This window comes from Gadus chalcogrammus, chromosome 5, assembly GCF_026213295.1.
Source record: "Gadus chalcogrammus isolate NIFS_2021 chromosome 5, NIFS_Gcha_1.0, whole genome shotgun sequence".
In the NCBI taxonomy this organism is placed as follows: Eukaryota; Metazoa; Chordata; class Actinopteri; order Gadiformes; family Gadidae; genus Gadus; species Gadus chalcogrammus.
In genome coordinates, this window is record NC_079416.1 from 3,218,964 (window position 1) to 3,229,598 (window position 10,635).

At 39.2% G+C, this 10,635-nt stretch overlaps 1 long non-coding RNA gene across 1 annotated transcript; it reads right to left on the bottom strand.

The window, feature by feature from the left end:
• Positions 1 to 218: 218 nt before the first annotated feature.
• Positions 219 to 2,204, bottom strand: LOC130383067 (uncharacterized). The gene is made up of 3 exons (XR_008895686.1): positions 2,141 to 2,204; positions 1,491 to 1,628; positions 219 to 1,170 (listed from the first exon to the last, which is right to left on the bottom strand). It is a non-coding gene; the product is annotated as an uncharacterized LOC130383067 (long non-coding RNA).
• Positions 2,205 to 10,635: the final 8,431 nt, after the last annotated feature.

Consider the following 10,635-nt stretch of genomic DNA (forward strand, 5'->3'; position numbering starts at 1 on the left):
CCATCTTTTCATTCTCTGTGCCAATATGTTGGTTTATATTTTGAAGTCATTACAGAGCAAGCTAATAGATATATATCCCTCACATGGAAGTTGTAGCATTAACCTCCTTATGCAAGACTGAGATGATTGCTTCTGACTAGGTTGTGGTGTGTTACCTGATATATTATAGTTAAAGACTTTGGATAGTGCTGGTGCGACCTCTCCGGAAAAGCCTTCATTTTCCCGGTAACCAATCCATACTAGGGGACTTCTTGTTTTCTTTAGTATATAATAATAATAATAATAATAATAGATTCAATTTATATAGCGCTTTTCACACACTCAAAGTGCCTAATATAGCATATAGCATATAGCATTGTTATAGGAGGTTTTTAAATTGTCCAGTAATTATCATGGTTAATAGATAACCACCTTTATGGAGCAGGACAACATAAAATACTCTCCAGCGAATGGAATACTGCCAGTAGTGATAGTTAAAATAAAACTAGTTATTGAATTAGAAATAATAGGGGCATCCAGAACCATAGCCCAGCTTCTAGACGTCAGCTCCTATTTACTTTTTCTTGCCCATTTTAAGAGCATCAGTGACCTCTCTTTCCATGAAAAGATAGAAGGAAAAATCTTCATTTCTTGCTGTATAATTATTAACATTTATAATTAACACATTATCTAAATAAATAATAGTTTGAATGGGTTTCAAATCAGAAAAGCAGCTTTTAGAAAAAGCATCAACATTTCTACCAACTAAATTGCCTTCCAAAATAAAATTGATCAAAATGCATCAGGAAGGGATGTCCATAAAACAATATGCAGGAAATAATCAGCCTTTGCTCTCCTGATGCTTGCAACACAGGAATTCCTTTAATTCCGTAAATTATGAGAACCAGAAGTTATTTTCTTTGCCGAGATATCATTGAAGACTGATTATGAAGATTATTTATTTATTATAAATTGACCAATCTGCCAATCGATCAATAAATAAATAAATTGAAAGCAATATAGATTATACAATATTCCTAAAATGCATTTATATGGCATAGACTGTCATCTATTTGTATCAACTAGATGCAACATTACACTCGTCCTTATCATTGCAGCACGAGCGTTCAACAATGTCGGTAACTGAAGCCTCGCATTCCTTTGTAGTAGCACATCTTCGAATTTCACCGACTGCAAAGAACGAAATATATGAACAATTCAATATTCAAAACAAACAATGAAAGAATAATGGAAACTAGCATTAATTGCATGAACAGTACACAAGATAATTTTTTTTATGTGAAGTTGCATTTATTTATATCTTCAGCAAAATATGTATCTGTTATGTGAATTGTGTACAATGCAACATGTATTACATTTTTAGGTGGAATCAAACATAAAGGCCACATCCTAGTACAGCCCAATGTTTGGACGATGAAATAGATTTGTGTGTGTGTGCATGTTTATCTATTCATTAATTTAAAGAGAACGTAATTTAAACTATTTCTCACAGGCTGGCTTGTTCAATACAATCCGAATACAATGGGTGAACCGCCCTCCACAAATCACCGGTTGAATATCATCCTCAGGGCAGCTTGGCTGTTCTTCAGAGATGCTTGTACAGTTTAGACATGTCAGTGCTTGGACAGCTGCAAAAAGCAAAAGCCATTTTCTCAATTGCAAAATGATCCCAATGTGTTTGAGTTTGTCAAAGTTACATGAAATTCTACACAAAATTATTTATCCATAAAAAATGGAAATAAATAAATAAATCCACTTTGTGACTTTTCTAAACAAGCCAATTTTCTTACTTCATACTAATGATTATCTCACCTCGTCACCTCCCATATAATCCATAATTTGGATTATCTGCATAATAATTTAATACTTGATTAGTAGTCAATTGTCCGTGTGCCTCAGAGGAAGTCCCAGTCAGTACTGTGATCCTTGTATATTACTGTATTTCAGTAAGCCTTAAGTGCACGTGAGGGTTGAGGCTACATTTTTCTACATATTCAAATATACATTTTAAGAGCTGTACACCTTGCGTATGTCAAAGTGTTTTAAGGTATATTCAATCATACATAATCAGGCCATCCAAAATAAGACAATCATAATTTGCTGTATGGAAAAATACTTTGAATACTTATTAAAAACTTACATTGAACACACATTAATCCTAAAAGTGCACCCAATATGAAAATTGAGGATGCCATCTTTTTCACTGTGAAGAAAAAATTGCATAAAAATTTATTTAGAATTAGATTTATCAGCATTTCACTTTTATTCATCAAATATAGAATGGTCTAAATCTCCTTATTTGTTGTAAATTTAGTGGGATTATAATATAAAATAAATGTACAATGAAGAAAGAAGTTTCTTACCCTTTCCTTTACAGATTGTGATCTCTTTGAGCTATCCTCCTCTTTTATATGCCTTCTGACAATACCCATTTCAACATTCAGGTCAACAACAGGTCTCACAAGTATCACATGTCCTCCTTTGTCGTGCTTTGGACCATTTTGCAGTATTAATGACGACATGCATGTGATTGTATAACTAATGACCTCATTTTCAAACTGGAAAATCTTTGCTGTGATTTGTTTTTGTCTGTTAATAGCTTTATTTTAAATATTGCTTTCAAACAGAATCGGTAATTAAATTTAGTTAGTTAGGCCAATTTTAACGTTTTAAATAGATTCCGTCCTCAATTTTTACAGACAATGCAGTGCTGCTACTCCGTTAACAAAAAATATCAATCTCACATTTCCAACTTAGCTAAAGGGCAATTTAGAAACCTCTTACGTGATCATTTCCAAAAAGAGCTGGCTGGCACACAATAGTTCTTTGTTTGAGTGTTCCATGTCACAGGGAAATGTAATAGCCAATTTTAGAGCACATGACAGATAACACTTTTTTCAAAAAGGTATCTTTACTATAAGTAGCTATATTAAAACACATTTTTAAATTAAGCATTTATTCATCCTCTAATAATTTCTGCACTTTAATGGCATGTCAATAACAAGATAGCCTGTTAGATGGCCTGTTATCTTGCCACCTTATGCCATTACATGTTTTGAAGCATTTCCAAAGTGTTTCTGTCTTGTAATTTTGTTATATTTTTGTGGTAAACGCCTATAGTCTATGTGGGCTACGTGATATATCAAGACACTGATATGGGGATCCTCTCTGTATTTTACATGTTTACAAACAATTGGAATCGACATCTTTTGAGCACTATTGTCATGTTCTGTCTTTGTCTTTATTTTGTTGAGCGTTTGTTCAATCCCTGTCCACCAGATGTTGTCAGACTTTTCCCCTCCCTTCACAGATCATGCCACTCCCATCTGCTCTGCCTACACCACCGCCTACGGCGCCTTAGCAACGCTCTCTCCTACATCGCCGGCCTCCTTAGCACTCTCTCCTACATCGCCTGCCTCCTTGACGCTCTCTCCTACGTCACCAGCCTCCTTAGCGCTCCCTCCTACATCGCCGGCCTCCTTAGCGCTCTCGCCTACATCGCCTGCCTCCTTGACGCTCTCTCCCTACATCACCAGCCTCCTTAGCACTCCCTCCTTAGCACTCTCTCCTACATCGTCGGCCTCCTTAGCGCTCTCTCCTACATCGCCTGCCTCCTTGACGCTCTCTCCCTACGTCACCAGCCTCCTTAGCACTCCCTCCTACGTCGCCGGCCTCCTTAGCGCTCCCTCCTACGTCGCCAGCCTCGTTAGCGGTGTCTCCTACATCGCCGGCCTCCTTAGCGCACTCTCCTACATCGCCGTTCTCCTTAGCGCTCTCTCCTACATCGCCTGCCTCCTTGACGCTCTCTCCTACGTCACCAGCCTCCTTAATGGTCCCCTTTTATATCGCTGGCCCCCTGAGCACTGCCTCCTACGTCGCCAGCCTCCTCAGCGCTTCCTCATAAATCACCTGAGCGCCTTCGCCAGCCTCCCGAATGGCTCCCCCTATCTCTCTGGTCCACAAAACTGTCCCGGACACTTTTTCAGTCCCTGATTTATCCAGCAGAGCAACTTTGCATGTTAGTAGTCTTTCTAGCTTCCAGCAACTTAGCCATCCACCTGAGATCTCCTGCTCTGTCTTTGTCGTGTTGTGTGTGTGTTTGTGTGCGTGTCTGTTCTTTGTGTCTGTGTGTGTATTTTTTTGTTCCTTTGTGTGTGCGTGCGTGTGTGTGTGTGTGTGTGTGTGTGGGTGTGTGTGTGTGTGTGTGTGTGTGTGTGTGTTTGCATGTGTGCTCTAAAAATGAGGTCACAGTGCCAATTTGAATAAATTCTAAGCTATGGCCTTATGTTCAAAATGAGCGCCAATGGTGACAAATGCATATAAAGGGCATTGGCTTTTTACCGATGACTAGGATTCACTCAGAATCTCTTGGGGAGATTTAATGTCATGACCCCTAAAGACATGTTGCTACCAATTGTCGGAAAAGGGCGTGGGGTGGTTGGCCTGGGGCCGTGCCAGGGCTGTGAACACCTTGTGTGACTGCTTGCAGTCCTAGTTTTGTTTAGTGTTTGTTCTCCCCCTGCAACAGAAAACTTTACCAAAAATGTAATATATAACAGTATCTTGTTTATTAGTTTTCTCCAGGTTATGTTATCTAGTTCCCCTTTGTTAACCTTTTGCCTGCTGTGAACCTGTCACAAGGAAGCATTGACCCACTTATGTTAACGTTTCCCTTACATTATGTATGGACAATTGCTTTTCGGGGAAGGGGTGAAACTGTGTTGAAAGGCTGTGTGTTACTGTATTCTCGGTCCAATCTGCTAGAGAGGAGGCAGGTTAATGCAAACATTAAATAGATTAATTTGCTACAACTGTTTGTGTGTGCTTTTTTGCATTTAGAAGTTTCATCTGTCCTAGACGAAATATCTCATAAAGGAATTGCCACAACAATCTTGGATCTCGTCTGGGATACATTACCTTTCAATTCTATAGAATATTACTCCAAGACATGTTAACTGTGCATGGCTGGACACTGGGTCCCAGATCTCTACCTCATCAAGAGATGGCCGTACACAGCTTACTGGGGTGAGAAGAGGGTGGCCCTTGAAAATATATTTATGTTTTTTCAATACGGTATCCCGAGGGGAAAATAATAGATTACTTCTCGTGAGCATGAGCATGAAATGTTTTTGTCGAGGTCTGCTGTAAAAAGAGGGAGAATTTGAGTATCCGTAATACACTACAGTGACCCTTCTATGCATTTGTTGTTCTGACAGATAGGGTGCACTGTACTATCTGCGCACAACCCTTCTGAAGTCGAAGAAATATCCCAATTGAATGGCTATGGTTTGTAGCACGAAATAAGTCAGACACTCGGCTCTGGGACACGTTTCAACAGATCACAGAGCACAATACATACAAGAGCACTATCTGCTGCAAAAAGTATCCATAATTCAAAGCATTGACTCTTTGTTGCATTTGTGACTTTTCTAAACAAACCAATTTTCTTACTTCATACTAATGATTATCTCACCTCGTCACCTCCCATATAATCCATCATTTGGATTATCTGCATAATAATTTAATACTTGATTAGTAGTCAATTGTCCGTGTGCCTCAGAGGAAGTCCCAGTCAGTACTGTGATCCTTGTATATTACTGTATTTCAGTAAGCCTTAAGTGCACGTGAGGGTTGAGGCTACATTTTTCTACATATTCAAATATACATTTTAAGAGCTGTACACCTTGCGTATGTCAAAGTGTTTTAAGGTATATTCAATCATACATAATCAGGCCATCCAAAATAAGACAATCATAATTTGCTGTATGGAAAAATACTTTGAATACTTATTAAAAACTTACATTGAACACACATTAATCCTAAAAGTGCACCCAATATGAAAATTGAGGATGCCATCTTTTTCACTGTGAAGAAAAAATTACATAAAAATTGATTTAAAATTAGATTTATCAGCATTTCCCTTTTATTCATCAAATATAGAATGGTCTAAATCTCCTTATTTTTTGTAAATTTAGTGGGATTATAATATAAAATAAATGTACAATGAAGAAAGAAGTTTCTTACCCTTTCCTTTACAGATTGTGATCTCTTTGAGCTATCCTCCTCTTTTATATGCCTTCTGACAATACCCATTTCATCAATTATGTATGGACAATTGCTTTTCGGCGAAGGGGTGAAACTGTGTTGAAAGGCTGTGTGTTACTGTATTCTCGGTCCAATCTGCTAGAGAGGAGGCAGGTTAATGCAAACATTAAATAGATTAATTTGCTACAACTGTTTGTGTGTGCTTTTTTGCATTTAGAAGTTTCCTCTGTCCTAGACGAAATATCTCATAAAGGAATTGCCACAACAATCTTGGATCTCGTCTGGGATACATTACCTTTCAATTCTATAGAATATTACTCCAAGACATGTTAACTGTATGGAGTCAGAACAGTCTCATTATTAATGAATGCACAGAGAAGGATTCACAAATGTATTTTGTGATTTATATATAAATTACTCTCTTCTCACAAATACATTTCAATGCACACACAAATGGATATCGGCATGTATAAATGTAAAATAAATCCATAAACAAAAATAAGTTTCACAAACATATTTCTGATCCACACACAAATATGTCTTGTTTTAAATAAAGGTAATATAAATCCATAAACATATTAATTTAAAAAATATTTGCAATTTTCATCAAAAATGTATTTGGATGTTGTTACATTTATGTACAAACTGTTAATCTTGAATTTACAAGACGCTTTTCATTTGTGAGCTTGTTTGCATTTGTGTGTGAAACTGTCTGCATTTATGTGTGGATTTTTGAGACTCTCCTGACGTCGCTAGATTCACAAATGCATTTTTTTTCAACAAGGAAGTCTCTGTAGCCAATCAGATGCCTCCCTCGTTTTCAGTCAACCACATGACTGCTGTGACTGGGTTTTTACGTCGGTGCCGTTTACTACTTTAACGGCACCGATAATCCCAAAACCCAGTCGAAATTAGATGGAAAAAGTGTCGTGACGCAGCATTTACTTCTTCACCACCTAGAGATTGTTATGTACGATCATTCAAAAAACCATGTTCTTTCCGATAGAGTAGACATTTGACAGAGAACCGGGAGGCTCGGAGGCTGGACTCAGAGGTCGGAACTGCAGCCATGTGATTGGCTGAAAACGAGGGAGGCATCTGATTGGCTACAGAGAGTTCCTTGTTGAAAAAAATGCATTTGTGAATCTAGCGACGTCAGGAGAGTCTCAAAAATCCACACATAAATGCAGACAGTTTCACACACAAATGCAAACTAGCTCACAAATGAAAAGCGTCTTGTACATTCAAGTTTAACAGTTTGTACATAAATGTAACAACATCCAAATACATTTTTGATGAAAATTGCAAATCTTTTTTAAATTAATATATTTATGGATTTATATGACCTTTATTTAAAACAAGACATATTTGTGTGTGGATCAGAAATATGTTTGTGAAACTTATTTTTGTTTATGGATTTATTTTACATTTATACATGCCGATATCCATTTGTGTGTGCATTGAAATGTATTTGTGAGAAGAGAGTAATTTATATATAAATCACAAAATACATTTGTGAATCCTTCTCTGTGCATTCATTAATAATGAGACTGTTCTGACTCCATATAACTGTGCATGGCTGGACACTGGGTCCCAGATCTCTACCTCATCAAAAGATGGCCGTACACAGCTTACTGGGGTGAGAAGAGGGTGGCCCTTGAAAATATATTTATGTTTTTTCAATACGGTATCCCGAGGGGAAAATAATAGATTACTTCTCGTGAGCATGAGCATGAAATGTTTTTGTCGAGGTCTGCTGTAAAAAGAGGGAAAATTATTTGAGTATCCGTAATACACTACAGTGACCCTTCTATGCATTTGTTGTTCTGACAGATAGGGTGCACTGTACTATCTGCGCACAACCCTTCTGAAGTCGAAGAAATATCCCAATTGAATGGCTATGGTTTGTAGCACAAAATAAGTCAGACACTCGGCTCTGGGACACGTTTCAACAGATCACAGAGCACAATACATACAAGAGCACTATCTGCTGCAAAAAGTATCCATAATTCAAAGCATTGACCCTTTGTTGCATTTGTGGTCTGACATGGACTTAACGAGGGTACACTGTACTATCTGCGCACAGTCCTTCTGAATCTCTCTCTCTCTCTCTCTCTCTCTCTCTCTCTCTCTCTCTCTCTCTCTCTCTCTCTCTCTCGCTCTTTTTCTCTCTCTCTCTCTCATTTCATTTAGTCCAGAAACCACCGTGATGGTGAGTCACTTCAGCCATGCAGAAGCTTTTGGGGATAAAAAGGAAGAAAAGAGTGCCAGAAGGAAGCAAGGACTAAGAAACTTAAACTCAATCAACTAGAGGCCATAGAGAACCCCAAGCCCATTCTTCCCATCAAGGACAAAGGAGGCCCCACAGGAAGGGGAAAACCAAGGAGCAGAGTTCAGGGACCCAGACAGGCCTGCTTCCATTGTGGCGCCATGGATCATTGGGCTAGATATTGTTGCCAAACAAAGGTCAATGACAATTTGGTGAGTGGCGGGCAGTTCGCACTTATCCGTGAAGTGACATCATCAAGAGGCAGAGGTGTACGGGGGCATTCAGATCGACGACGGGACGCAGGAGCAGGCCAGGTCCAACGAGAGGGTATGTTGACCCAAACCCTGCCACAAACATCCAGTATTGTAGTTTGAGTGTCAATACGTACATAAGCACCACTTTCAAAGGATTGTTATATGGTTCTGCCTAGCCTTACTGATCAGTTCCCATAAACAAACATTATTGTAAACTATAAAGATACAATCTTTCTAGTCGAGACATTCAGTGTTGTCTTTCAAGGAATGGATAAATGTAACGGAATTGAGTGGTTGTTATGTACATGTGGTTGGAGCGGGCAGAGATTGAATGTGTCATTTGCACCGACAAAGGACTCACGGTTACCTCCAATGCAAACCCTGTGATCAAAGCTCGCCCAGATACTTTTATTGATGGGACTTTCTGCCAGAAGGACCGGGGTCAATAGCTGACATAACGACAACAGATGTACACCACTGCATGCAGAGTCAGCTAGAAATATTACCTGCCCACAGATAGTTTGCATTGGACTGCCAATAGGGTATTTTGATGGATAATAAGCAAGGTTTGTGGAAGTATAATTTAAAGAAGGAAATCAGATTTTTTTGTTGCCAGTGACCTATTCTGTCTGACTTTTGGTCTTTGAGGTTGTTATGATTTGCCAGGCTCAACACCATATGTAACATTAGCATAAAAAACGACATGACATGGGCTGAATAAGGTTAATTTCTCCCCCGCCACGAGGCTGATACAGTTGGAGGTGGAGCTTTCGAAACCCGACACTCTGTAAACCAGGCCAGAAGAACACCCAGTAATCCCAAGAGGCTTCATGGTGTTGCACTTGTGTTCAACTCATTGTTAGATGCCGGTGTTATACTGTCGGTCCGTGTCCTAATTCAACAAGTCCCAATTTTCCCAAGATTTAAAGAAGGAATATGATGCAGTGCATCCTAGAACCCCCTGTTTTAAGGAACCTGGGGATATTAAATGGTTTTCTGTGGTCGAACGAACACGTTCTTAAGCATACCGCTGGATCGGACATTGATGACAAAAAAATTAAAATGAATGATGGGTTTCTTCGAAACGACGGGCTACTGTAAACATTGGATACTCCATTATAAAAATTGATCACATCCAATCAAAGACATCACATGTGGCCATGGCCTGACCCTGACTGACCCAACCCCAGCAGCAGACGCTGTTTTCGTAGAACTTAAAAAGGTTATGGTCCCACCTACTTTTGGTTGAACCGACGACAGACGCCCCCATCACACAGACTGTGGAGATAGTGGTAACATGAGTAACATCAGTTATATTCATAGACAGTGGCGTTTCTACATTAGGGGCAGGTGGGGCAGTGCCCCACCAGACCCACGAGATGGCGCTGTTGAGCAGAAGGCTCAATCCATTCCTACTTCGTGGCAAACTATATATATATTTTTATATGCAAAGTAGCGTACATATTTGTGTGAATAAACTTGACTCACAAGCATTATTGCCTTGTTTTGGAGTAATTTGATTCGTGTGTTCTACTGCCTGTGTGCTTGCTTGAATGAATGTTATGTCTATATTTCCGATTCCTGTTTCCGGAGGGGCAAAGACCCACGCTGCCCCACCGTTACCATAGAAACACCAATGAGCGCGAACCACACCAGCCAAAGTTAACATTGAGGCTAGGGGAAATTTCAAATTTGCCCCTAGACGTTAACTGCGTAATCTACGTATTCTACGTAACGTAGACTGGGATAATGCGAAACCCGCGAGAACTCTACCCCGAGACTAAGCAAAAAAAACATACAGTGAGAGTGAGATCAGGAGTTACAGGAGACTTACAGAAGAGTTCGCTATCGGTAGATTTTACACAACGTTGAAAGAGTTTTTTAATTAATGAATAACAATGAATAACGTAGATTATTTGCTGAGGGTGCAATTCAGCACATTGCCGGAGGAAGAAAAATTAGAAATAAAATGTTTGGGACCACACAGACCAGACGACTTCATTCTGAACCAGCCTGGTGAGAAAACGAACCAAAATTTCAAGATGGAGTGGTTTGAAAGAAAGACAT